The sequence below is a fragment of the Polypterus senegalus genome, chromosome 1 (genome assembly GCF_016835505.1).
Source record: "Polypterus senegalus isolate Bchr_013 chromosome 1, ASM1683550v1, whole genome shotgun sequence".
Lineage (NCBI taxonomy): Eukaryota > Metazoa > Chordata > Cladistia > Polypteriformes > Polypteridae > Polypterus > Polypterus senegalus.
The window spans coordinates 153,902,276-153,916,001 of record NC_053154.1 but is presented as its reverse complement, the minus strand read 5'-3'; the positions used below and the strand labels follow the sequence as shown (position 1 = coordinate 153,916,001).

The 13,726-nt window shown below is 38.2% G+C and overlaps 1 protein-coding gene across 4 annotated transcripts in view; it reads right to left on the bottom strand.

Annotated features, from left to right (window-relative positions):
• The window catches only part of agtr1a (angiotensin II receptor, type 1a), a 98,871-nt gene that overhangs the window by 31,072 nt on the left and 54,073 nt on the right, over positions 1–13,726 (bottom strand). The gene's annotated exons all lie outside the window — the stretch shown is intronic.

Sequence of the window (13,726 nt, the reverse complement as noted above, 5' to 3'; positions counted from 1 at the left end):
CCCCAATTCCTGTCCTTCCTTTTCTTTCTCCAAATACCCAATCGCCACACAATCAGCTCTGTAACAGACGTTAAGACATCTGTAAGCTTAGAGCGCAGATTCTTCAAAACTTTTAACGAACATTGAAATATCTTTGTAGTACATGTTTAATTATTCTATCCATCCAGTGTTGCGCCAGTCCCAGCAAGAATACAGCGTGAGGCAGGACAAATCCATGAAAGGAGCACCAGCTCCTTGCTAGCGCTGCGACACCATGTCCTCACATGTTTATTTATTAACAATATAGATTATCTAAATGAAGTTGAAGTTTTATCTGTATAATATAATAAACATATTTTGCTGCATTTCATCTTAAAAATGATATCGTCATCATATGTAAATACGCGTTTTATAAAGTGGCTCAGGTTGTGCAATATTATAACTGTATCGCAAGTTTACAGTGAGGTAATTGTACTTATAATTACAAACAGTTCTACAAGGAGCACTTGATTGACTGATTGAGTGCATTTATAGTTCTTGGGATGAAACTGTTTCTGAACCGCGAGGTCCGTACAGGAAAGGCTCTGAAGTGTTTGCCGTGTGAGAGCAGTTCAATAGACAGCATGGCTGAGGCAGCATGTGCTTGATGCTGTATACCGATAATTCTCTTTCCGATCAGCTGCTGTACAGCTGTGATTCCACACTCAGATACAGTGATATAAATACTCTGAGTGGTGCAGTGAGAGTAATATAGAAAAAGATGATCCGCTGTGGCAACCCCTAACGGGAGCAGCTGAAAGAAGAAGGAGCAGTGAGAGTAACAACGCTAAAGCAGCTATGGTATTTAGCATAGTTTGACCATTCTATGGACCATTATATTGTTACAGGTTAATTACAATCAGATGCATTAAACTAATAAACAATATGCAGTTAATTTGTATTGTATTGTTGTATTTATAAAGCCGCGTCATGGATGTGGATATGAAAAAGAAAGGGAAGCCACACAGGAACAGTAGCACTGCTTTGACACTGGGTGCCACCAGCTTGCAAAATCGAGTGGAGAACTTGTGTATATCAGGGTTGGGGCTACCATGAAAATGTGCGTGACTTTATGCCAAGTTTAGGTTTTATACATCACAATTTGATCTTGGAAACGTTTGTTACGCAACATTTTTGTGCATATGCACCATTTATTCATGAGGCCCCAGGTCTTTAAAATTGATATTTTAAGCCATTCCTGGGCAGCTTTGACTTTATGCTTGGGAACATTGCCTTGCTGGAAAACAGATTTTCTCAAATATTCTTGCAGGCTGCATCATGTTTTCTACCAGGATTTCCCTGTATTCTGTTGCATCAGTTTTCCCCTCTAACCTCACAAGCCTTCCACGGCTCACTGCAGAGAAGCATCCACACAGTATATAATGCTGCCACCAAAGTGGTTCACAATGGGGATGGCATGTTTTTAATAATGTGCAGTGTATAGCTTACAGTTCCCCAAACAAAGTATTTAGTCTAATTGCTGAAAAGCTCAGGTTTTGTCTCATCAGACCATAGAAATTTCAACCAGCTCACTTTAGAATCTCTCATGGGCCTTTTGGCCAACTCTAGTTGAGATGTTGTACATTTTTTGTGTTTGCCACACTCCCAAAAAGCAGCGACTGGTGAAGCATCCGTTCAACAGTTGTTGGCACAGTCTTTTCAATCTTAACCACTGTAGCTTGTAACTCCTTTAGAGTTTTTATAGGTTTCTTGATGTTCTAATTCATTAGTTATCCAATAATTTTGTGGACGGCCTGCTCCTGGTAGATTTACAGCTGTGCCATATGTTTTCCATTGTTAATGATTAATTTAACTGGACTCCAAGAGACATCAGTGATTCAGATGTCTTATTGTCTCCAACTCCTAATTTGTGCTCTTTAACTCCCTTGTTTACGGTATTGCTTTGCAATGTTCTTTTGCCTTCATTGTGTGCATGTTTGGCCACGATACTGACTGACCACAAGTTGGACCTTCCAAATAAGGTCCATGTATATTACAATCAGTTGAAATCCAATGATTTCAGTCAGGTCATCTGCATTTAACTAATTATATGCCTTTTAAAGCCATCATTAGTGGTGATTTAGGTGTGTCATATTGAAGTGTGTGAATACTTATGTGATTCATTAATTTGTGTTTTATATTTATAATTAATTTAGAACACCTTGCAAAGGTCTGCTTTCACGCTGACATTAAGCAGTCTTTTTTTGTTGGTCACTGTAAAAAATCTACTCTGTTTCAAAGCTGTATAACAATTACGTGAAAAATTATAATGGGTGAATACTTTTTATATGCATGGTAAAGCCACTTTATTTGCTGGCCTAAGATGTACCTCCAACTCTGTATAGGCAGTTTGAGCCTGTTTTTTTAATGTTTTGTCATTGCTCTGCTACAAGAGAATGTGTTAAAAATTGTATTTAAAAAATGATTTAAAAGTCTTCTTTAACTAATAATAATAGTCATGAAGAGCTCGAAGTGGGAGGTCTGAGATCAGTAGTAGAAAATATATTGTGATTCCAAAATAATTTTCACACATTAATCTTGGTGTGTTCTCCATGACCATCATTGCTTGTCCATTATGTAGTGATAAAAGGGGTAACTGGTACATCAAATTAGCTGATATGTGTTTTCTATTAAATGAAACAAAGTTCTGTATTTTAATACATTATTGTTTGTTATGGCATTGGAGAGTTGGGACATGCAAGTAAGAATTTCACAGCTACTATTCTTGTATCACCATTCAGGACAAATAAGGAACTGCAGTCTTCACTGAAAACCAATAGTTCTAGCAGGATAGAGCAAGAGAGGAGAGGTTGGGAGTATTTGCTGATATGAACCACCCACCACACAATGAACCACTCGGATTGGGACTCCAGTGTGGCTGTGCCACAGGTGCCACCTCAGCACCACACTGTGAGGTGTGAGGTTTTTTTTTTTATTTATTTTTTTATTTTTTTTTACAGTGGCTGGGGTGCCAGTCCTGCCAACAACTCCCCAAGTTTTCCCTGAAAGATGGAAGACCTGTTTGCATGGCTGGATTCATCATACCCAGGATGAAACAATTGCACGTTAAGGACCTTGCTCAAGGAGGGCTGCTTCTTTTTCCTTTTCAACCCATCCATTTTCTGTCCATATTTTATCCTGAGTAGGGTCACTGGGGCCTCTTCCTGATCAGCATGCCTTTACCTCACATATACCCATGTACTCATTTATACAGAGAAAATTCAGAGCTGCTAAAGAAACTAACTGCATGCCTTTTGAGATTTGAAAGGAAGCTAATATCCCCAGAGGAAAGCTATATGAAGTGAACACAAGGCATTCCAGTCAGAAATCAGATAAGGTCCACCTGGTGTGAAGCCACAATACCACTTCATATACCATGAAGATGGTAATCCAAAAAACAAAAACAGATTTAAAACTCTGTTTTTGTATCCCCCAATGAGACCAATCTAAGGAAACATTCACCCTGAGCCGTATTCACATTATAACTGGTTCAGTGCCTTGGATGCATACAGTATGTGCAGCTAAGCATCCAGTTTCAGTATAACTACTGAGTTATACTGTTTTTCCCAGATGAAAGTATTTTCAGTGTTTCAGCCCCACAATAGCAGGAAGAATGGTAAAATCATTTCACCCAGGTTGATTTCCTCTATCAGCTGCCTCTAAGATTAGTTGCATACTGTATACTGGGATCAGTGCAGAAAAACATGTCACGCTTCCAAATGCAATAGAAATTTTTAAATGTGGTCTTCAAAAACAACAAACAAACCTGGCGTCCACTGTGTCTACAGATGCATCTTGTTTCACTGCTTAACAACTTAACAGCACATATAGACTTGGCAAAGAAGAAAAAAGTTGTAGTTTTGTGGAATATTTTGGCTTTGAACACTTCTCATACACAAGCCTGTTTATTAAAACACTGGAATAAAACTATTCTTCACTATTACTTTACCCTCTCCATTTTCTCTTTGGCCTTTCTAGTTTTCGCACAGAATTATGATGTTAATTACTGCATTCTAACCTTATGGGAAACAGGGAAACCAGTTTACCCATTGTTTGCAATATGCCGGCTGAAATGTTGCACTTTTCCTTCTGTGATACTACTGCAAACCTTTCAATCTTTATCTTTTTAAAAGAAGAGCTGCCTTGTTTATGCCAGTAATCAGTTCTACCAAGGAAAATAACTGCCAGGCGTATCCCTGTCTGTATGCTAAATGATGTTCAATTCAATTTAGTTCAGTTGAATTCGTTCTACTTAAGCACACATTTCACTATTGAGCCTAGCCTGATGTACAATAAATGCATATGAAAAAGAAATTCAAAGTAAGCACAAAATATACTGTTGAAACATAAATGGAGAAACACAATGAAGTATGCACAGAAATTCCAACTGTCATCCATTTTTTTAAATATTTTTATTGATTTTAATTCGAAACAGATAGCATTCCATACAGTTGAGACAAATTTAACAAGTCAAAGCAAAATTCGACCCCCACCCAAGAGAAAGAGGGGCGAGCCAGCAACCACAGCTACTCTATAAAAGCAGGAAGAAGGGTAACCTTTTCATTGAAATGGAAGGTTATTGTAAAATGTTATTGATTAGATCTTGCCGTTCTTTATATATAATACATTACCATGGCTGTTCGTTTGTTGTCCAGGATATTAAATCGCTTGTAGCTCACAAACTGTTTGACCTATTGAACTGAAATTTGGTGCACATATACTATCTGACGTTTACTATCCGATTTCAGGGTGATGATTGACCGCCAAGGTTATTCCTCTTTTTGTTTTAATTTTACTTTATTGTAGAATTAACTCTCAGCAGTGGCCAGCAGGGCAGCCATGTGGCACATGCATACGGGCACAGTTCTCATCCCTACCGCCTTTGCTGTCACTTCCCCTACCACTTCATATCTTGAATCATTCTTGTGGCAGATTGAAGACTTATATGCCAGCTTAAATGAAACATTTAAGTAATTTCAACGCAAACACTTACTTAATCATTTTTAATGCGAAATGATGCCAACGAAAGAAGTCAAGAAGTGGGCCCGGTGGAGAAATGAAAAGCTGCTCAGGAAGAAGCAAGCACATGAACCACTGAGCAAATGAATGCTAAACATACAGAGAAAGAGTAGGAAAACTGTGAATGCTCAAATCAAGTGTATTTACTGCACGTGCAGTGCGCCGCTCCTGGTATTTTAGAAAAGGTTTGAATAGATCCTCTAAAAGTGAGAATGTTTCCAAATTGTTTCCAATTTTAAGTAGTATAGAACTTCGGTTACCCACTAAAGAGTGGTGGGGTGGGATTCTGTACTGTATACTGTAAGTTTACTTGCTAGTAGTGTAGTAAGACACAGCTATTAGTGGGTTAGGAGGGATTGTGACACCAAAGCTGTCTGAAAGGCATGCAAAGATTTTCGTCCACCGTGTTGTTAATTTGGTGCACATCCAGAACATGTGGCCCAGTGAGGCAGGAGCTACACTGCAATATATTCACAGGTTGAATCTGGCCCTGGAAAAATTTTAAAAGAAATAAATGCACTTGATAAAAGATTTTAATTTGAATGACTAAATGCTTTGCACATACAGAGTACAAGTGTATTCTGGACATGGCTGCCTTCAACTCCTTTTCAGAAATATTGAGTGACAGATCCTTTACCCAATGTACTCTGGGGGTCTTTGAAAGGATCAGAATTTAAAATATGTTTATAATTGTAGAAATGCTATCTGATCAATAATTCTTCTGGAATAGAACAAGATGGAAGGTAAGGAAAACTGGGCAGATGTTTTTAGCAAAGTTTCTAGCTTGAAAGTAGTGGAGGAATTGTGTTGATGAGAAGTTGTATTTGAAGTTTAATTGTTTGTAGGATGCAAAGACATTATCTTTAATCCCAGACATTTTCCAAACATTGAATACTGTAGTGTATATGTTAGAGAGGGTGGAAAAAGGTGGTTGTTATGTAAAGGTGCAACAGATAAAAGCTTTTCTGTCTTAAAGTGCTTCCTACATTGGTTCCATATTCTGAGAGAATGAAGGGTAATTGAATTTTTTGTGTAATGACGGTAGTTTATATTAAATAGGGCACAACACAGGGAAAATAAAGGAATACTGCAAGATTTTATTTCTGTTGCAGACCAGGCTTGCACATATTCATCAGTTTGGGTCGATGTCCAGGTCTTTATAGCTTGTATATTTGCTGCCCAGTAATAAAATTGAAAGTTGGGTACTGCCATGCCCCCTTCTGCTTTAGGTCATTATAGAGTCACCCTCAGAGAGAACATATAAAATAAACACCAAAAGTGGGTGGTAATTACGTTGAACTGAGATTTTTGTAATTCATTAGCAAAGACTAATCACTTATGCATTGTACTGGCCCTCTATTTTCCATAACTGCTTATCCTTGTCAGATCAGTGGAACAGTGCTGAGCATTCTAAATGTTTTATTAAAGTTGCTTATTGGGGACAATTTTAAACTGTTCACAATGAGAGCAGAAACGAGATGCCTAAAATGTTGTTGAAAATTAGCTTCTGATGTAAGAAACTGGTTGAAATGAAAGATAGTAAGCACCAGATATGATTTCATGGAGCCCTGGCAACAACCAGATTCAGCTTTCCCTGTAACAGCAAAACATAAAATAATGAATGATGATATTCATCTGAAGAGAGTATAATGACAGTAAGCCTTATAATGCTAAATGGGTGGTAGTATGGCACCAGGATAAGTGCTGCTGCCTCACAGATCCAGCATCCTGTATTTGAATCCTGGCCTGGGGCCTCATTTATAAAACTTTGTTTGGATATTCGTGTAAAAATATGTGAACACAAAAGAACAGGAAAATGCGTATGCCAAAACAAATCATATTTATAAAACTTGCCGTATGCACATTTCTATGTAGTTTACCCCTCCTAAATCACAATCACCTTGTAAATTTGCATCCATTTATAAAGCATGCTAATCAATCTCAAACATATGCAATCACAATGCTACAGACTATCAGTGGCTTATAGAACAGCTCCTCACCTGAGGCATTGAGATCCCATTGTCTGCACTGAAGAACATCTTGCTGTGCTCCGCAACTGAGAGCGCAGGATCATGTGCAGCATTATAACACCTCTTCTCTACAATCTGGGGTAGCGGGAAAGGCGTAGGGTGCCTACTTGTGCAGGTAGCCTTTATGACCTGTCACATGTAATGGTGTGATTGAAGCTATGATGAATAGTACAGACCAAATGAAATACTTGAGAGTTCAGCCAGTTATCTTATCAACAAGCCAGACAGCACTCGTATATAACTGTAAGGTCTGCCAAAGCTACTTTGCCTCAAAAGAAATGAATCACAGGCTGACTCAGGCCACTGAGCAATGTTGTTTGTCAGTCTCATCTTGCCATCACAGATGACTTGTGTGTTAATAGAACATCCCTGCTCACAGTTTACAAAAGCAGCTTTATTCTTACTGGGTACCCATATTGCAATTTTTGAGTACAATAAATTTTTCCAATTATGTTAGGATATCTGGACCCTGCTGCAAATGGCGTTTTTCTGAATTTGCACCCGCACCATACCAAAACTAGACATAACACCTTGCTGGTCAGTTAATAGCTAGCACAGCAGGCATGATGGAATTAAGTTTGGCTTAGATATTCCTCACCTGTCGGCCAGTTCCCTCATAAGCAACAACAGGTAGTCAACATAAACTGACAAATGACCAAAAAAGTTCTTCAGAGCAAATATGCAGCATTTACCCTCTTAAAAGGAAACTAAACTGCAGTCTGTACATTGTAATAATCACTTTTATTTTGTAAAATATTTGTCACATCAACGAACATTATAATAACGCTCATTGATATAAATTATTATGTGGGCGAGTCGTCATTTAGCTGGTTTGCCTGCATTTCCCTAGTTTATTGAGGATGTCGTAATATACCAGTTTCTCCAAAATGTTCCCCCATCAAGTTTTCTTTTATAAATTCTGCCGTTTGTGTAGGAAATTTGGTACACACATTTCAAACCTCCTTTTTTGCATTCGCAAGCTTTATAAATGAGACATCTGGTCATTATTCGTGTGGAGCTTGCATGTTCACCCAGTTATCCTCCCACATTCCCAAAGACCTGTGTGTTTGTTTAATTGGATGTTGTAAATCATGAGTGGTTTGTGTGATGGACTGACATTCTATCTAGTACTTATTCATAACTTGTGGCCAATGCTGCCACAGGCACTGTGAATCCAAAATGGAACAAGTCAGCTCAGGAAAGATATATTGCATTATATTCATGTGATTAAATGCACTATATAAACTGAAAACCATTAATGGGGAGTTTGGTATCAGTTTCTGGCATGTCTTGTTTAGGAAGCAATGCATATTATTTGCTGAAAAGTGAGAACTAAAATACAAAAGAGAGCATGTTTACAATTAAGTGGTTATGCCTTTCCTTTTGCTAAATACTGGGCCTGGCTTTGCTTCTACACTTTACTGGCAGACTATCTTCACAGACTGCCCTTTTTCTACAACCTATGTGACAATCAAACGATATCAATGTCAGGATCAATCCTGTCAATTACGAGAATAAATGTTCTATAAAACAAAAAATATCTCTTATGAGAAGCTGCCAGTAAAAGTTCTAGAGAGCTTAAGTATGTGTAGTGGTTTCTTTCAGTGGTCCTAACCATTGTGTTTCATTATTTACAACTGCATACACTGGCAAAATATCTGGTATAATGAAATCTGTTTTTCTCAGATTTCTTCCCTCTGTTTGTCATTTGAGTGTACTTTAATATAAACGTGAAAATTATTGTTATCCTTATTTTATACACTTGTATGAAACATTTATTTATTTATTTATGAGTTTCACCAAATCCAATTTCATACAAATAAATGTTCTATTCTTGGAATAAAGTGTGTAAAACTTTTCTAACATTTCACTGCATGTATCAACTTATTTGTCCATCCATTATCTGAACTATGTTTTCCATTGCGGGCAGCACGGTGGCGCAGTGGTAGCGCTGCTGCCTCGCAGTTAGGAGACCCGGGTTCGCTTCCCAGGTCCTCCCTGCGTGGAGTTTGCATGTTCTCCCCGTGGGTTTCCTCCGGGCACTCCAGTTTCCTCCCACAGTCCAAAGACATGCAGGTTAGGTGGATTGGCGATTCTAAATTGGCCTTAGTGGGTGTGTTTGTGTGTGTCCTGCGGTGGGTTGGCACCCTGCCCAGGACTGGTTCCTGCCTTGTGCCCTGTGTTGGCTGGGATTGGCTCCAGCAGACCCCCGTGACCCTGTGTTCAGATTCAGCGGGTTGGAGGATGGATGGATGTTTTCCATTACAGGTTTAAAAGGGCTAAAGCTTACCCTTGCAGCATCAGGAGTAAGGCAGAAACCAATCTTAGATGAATGGAGTCCCATGAAGGATACACTTTATGTGTCGGAGAACCTACAACACCAAACTAATTTTAGTTGTCTTGTCTTTCAAAGCATGCCAGGTTTTAAAACTGAAGTGTACCAATGGGTTGATAGAGGGCACCAAGAGCCTGAAACTTCTAATTGAGTTTCTTATAATAGTAGTGACTCTGGGATTTGCCTCCTGCTTGCCAGAATACATAAACTTTGAGGCCATAGATTTATGAAGAGAGAACTAAAGATGACAGACAGTGTAGGCTTATGGTTTTCAGGTGGATGATCCATCCATCATCTAATGAAACTTCATTATCGTCAAGTCTCAGGGTGCTGCAGCATTTTCTTTTCCTTTTACTTATTTATTTGAGCTTTTTTTTGGCCTCCTTTGCTTGGTCCTTCAATGTAAATTAAAAATACAATTTTTATTTTCATATGCTTCATTTCTTTTACTCAGTTTGGAACATTTACTCTGAAGCATTTAAAAGCTTCCTTTCCTGGCTGTTGGGGGCTATGAAAATAGGCAAATAAAGAAAATGGGAAAAAAAAAAAATAATGAAAAATTAAAGCAGTGCCACCACAAAGGAAAGGAAACGGAACCACAGAATGTGTAAGTAGTATTGTGTATATATGCATGGTATTGTACTTCACCTTAATATAAACCGTACACCCCAGGTATAATGAAAAAGTATCATACTTAAAGCAAGTCACATCTCCTGATGTTTGTCAGTGGAGTTGTTATAGCAGTGCTTGATGAAAATATACTGAAACATATTGTCATGATTCTCAGTTGAATATGATGTGTTTTGTTATAATTACATGGATAAGATGCTTGTAAGCAGTTACCTTGTTATTCATTATATTTGTGACTTAATATCAAGAGAACCTTTTCTGTATTATTTAAAATGTGCAATTCATCATGTTCATCGTGTAATCAGTTACAGTTAAAAAATCAATTCTGCACTTAATTGTGATTAATTAATGTCTAAAACCTCTAAAAGGAAAACAGAAAAGTGTGAGTGATATATACATCATCCCTAACAACAAAGAAGCTTTATTTTGTGCTCTGTTACATTAGATGTGGGTGGTACTCACAGACTGTTGTTTTCCAGTTACATACAATTGTTTTTCACTCATAGCTGTGAAAGTACAGGGCACTCACAGGCCTTGCTCAGACCTTAAACAACATTTAAAAAATGTGCATTCAATAAACTTCAGATGAAAATAAACACAAGGGATGAAATACACAGTGGCAGAAGTATTATATAAACAGAAAATAACAAACTTAATTCCTCTCTGGGCTTTCCTAAATGGTTGAGCTGTTCTGTCTGTTAGCTGGTACACTTCTTGTCTCTGTTCAGATATAAAAACTCCTATCTGTATATCCCTGTTTCTGTCTTTTCGGTAATTACTCATTTTTACTTAATCCTCTGGCCCTGGTTCCTGCCACCAGTCAAGCCCTTATCTTGCCTCACTTTAACAATGATTGGAATGGACTTTTAATGCTGCATTCATGTACCATAGGACAGTTGAGGAAATACAAGCTGTTAGTGTGAATTTTCTTATCCTTCCAAGTGGTAGTTCCCAGTAGGTCCATTTGGTCATAACTTTGTTGCCCAGATTAGTCAAGTTGTGATATAACATTGACCTCTCACCTCAATAAATAATATAAAATACAAAGAATCATAACCAGATCACCTAGAAATATATGCTAAATGTATATTATATAGACTTCCAAGTCCATCCTCATAATCACTTCCCAGTGAAGGAGCATCTTGTGAAAATCCTTTGGCTATCCTCATAGAAACTGCCTTTCTGGCTCTAGATGTTCCTGCAGTTTTTTGAGCCCCAGCCTACTTCCAATGCTAAGGCAAACCCAGATAGCCTATCTGCCATAATAGGTGACACAGGTGTCACAAATAACCAGATTTGCACAGAGGAGCCTTTTTAAGTTATTCAGTATCTCCCATTGACATTGTTCCACAGATTTAGGTCCCTGGAATAACTGATTCCAGGGCATTTACAGTATTATATCTAGCTGCTCTGCTGCCCCCATTCTTCCATTTTAATCTCTCATAATAAAGAAATAGAGGCATTTCTTCTACTGCAGAGGTGGGCAAGTGTGGCCTTCGAGGTCTATTTTGTGGCCGTCATGAAGATATCAGTGAAACAAGTGATTGCGGCCTTTGGCTTGTTCACACTAAGCGAAAATGTTCAACGAAACAAACAACGTAAACAAAGATTCGTTTGATCTCCACATTCATACCTGACGGAATGGTCAATGGCAGCTAACAAAATACAGCCAAGCTGAATGCAAGTTATGCCAATAGCAGTCAAGCTAGATATTTACTGCGGATAGAGTGCACACGCACTGTAAATTTTCGCAAGTACCGTTGTAATTATTTCCCACGGTAACTAAAGTGGCCAATCAAATGTCACCAAAATGGCTTAAAGTTCAGCATGCTTCAATTTCAACAAAAGTAGTCAGATCCATCATTTCCTCATCTGATAATTATCATTGTGTTTTACTGGCCATATAATGCAGTTACCGCCATCAAAGAAATCCAGACATGTAGATGATGAAAATCGACGGTTCAACAGTGAATGGGAGTTGGATTTCTTCATGTCAAACCAAGGAAACTCCATGCTGTGCCAAAGATTCAAGATGCAAATAAGAACTTTAAAGAGATCAAATGCAAAACAGCACTATGAGAGTTGTAAGTCACACATGAAGTACATCAATTTAAATCAATTTGTTCGCCAAATTCAAATCATCCTCTCACAATCCGGAAGTTGAGGCAGCGTTTTGAGTCACCTTCAAATTGGGTGACGCTGGAAAACCATATACTGATGTAGAGCTATTCAAATCTAACCCTAACCCTAATTTCTCAGTGTCTCAAACCATCTCAAGTTTAAAAATTTAAAGATTTACCTCTATCACGAAGGGCAATTGTGAGGCGCCAAGGTGAGATTGCAGTTGACTTTAAAAATCAACTGAACAAAATATGTCAAGAGTTCAACACTTTGTATTCTGTAGCGTTGGATGAATCTTGCGATACAACAGATATGGCACAACTGCTTATTTTCTTCAGAGCAATGTCACCAACATTTGACATCCATGAAGAGTTGTTGTCCCTAATCAGTCTCAAATCAACAACAAAGGCACATGAAATTCTCACAGCATTTAACAACACTGGTGTAAAGAAGAAATTGGATCTAAAGAGACTGGTTGCTGTGTGTACAGAAGAAGCTCCTGCAATGGTAGGAACAACAGGTGGTTTTGTGACTCTACTTAAACAACAAATTCACTCTCAATATCCAGAATCTCCCACATTATTGTCACTGCATTGTATTATACGCCAAAAAGCTCTATGTGCCAAGTCTGCAACCTTGAACAACACATTGGAAGACGCTGTTGGTATTGTGAATTTCATTCGAGCTCGAGCCCTCAATCATCGGCAGTTTAGAGAACTCCTCCAAAATGATGATTCAAATTAGAAAGAGGACATTTTATATTACTCAAACGCTTGTTGGTTGTCAAGAGGATCTGTTATAAATAGAATTTCTGAATTGCAAGGTGCTATCAAATAGTTCTATGCATCCAAAGGAGTGGTTTGTAAACTCGATGACAACAACTTTTGCATGAACCTGGCTTTTCTCAGCGATCTTTTGAGTGAACTCAACAGTCTGAATAAGCAACTCCAAGGCAGAAATCAAAGTGTCTGTGACCTCTGGCAGAGTATACAAATTTTTCAGTGCAAGTTGAAATTGTTTCACGGCAAGTTTCAAAAGCAGCAGCTCTCCGAATTCTTTCCATGTCTGAGTAATTTTTCTAGTAACAACCCATCTGTAAAAATACATTTTGATGAGTTCTGTGAAGTGCTCGGTTCACAAGTCGCTGATTTTGAGGCTTGATTCTCCAATATCCGCGTCAATGACAATGATTTACGGCTGGTTTCACAGCCACACCTGATGGAACCTGACAATGTGCCAGAGAAGTTCCAAATGGAATTGTTTGAACTTAGTGAAGATCCAAATGCTCAACACAAGCTATCCCAAAATTCTGTGGATTTGATTTCATTTTGGCGTGATGCTCACATCTACCTCATTCTGCACGAACATGCTCAACGGGTGTTAACATGCTTTGGTAGCACGTACATTTGTGAATGTACATTCTCTCATATGAAGTACATTAAAAATCGATGCCGCACAGTCCTGACAGATGACCTTTTGGAAGGCCAGCTATGTTTAAGAATAACAACTTTTGAGCCAAGTTTTAATGAATTGTCAACCAACAAACAGACTCAAAAAAGTCATTGAAAATTGC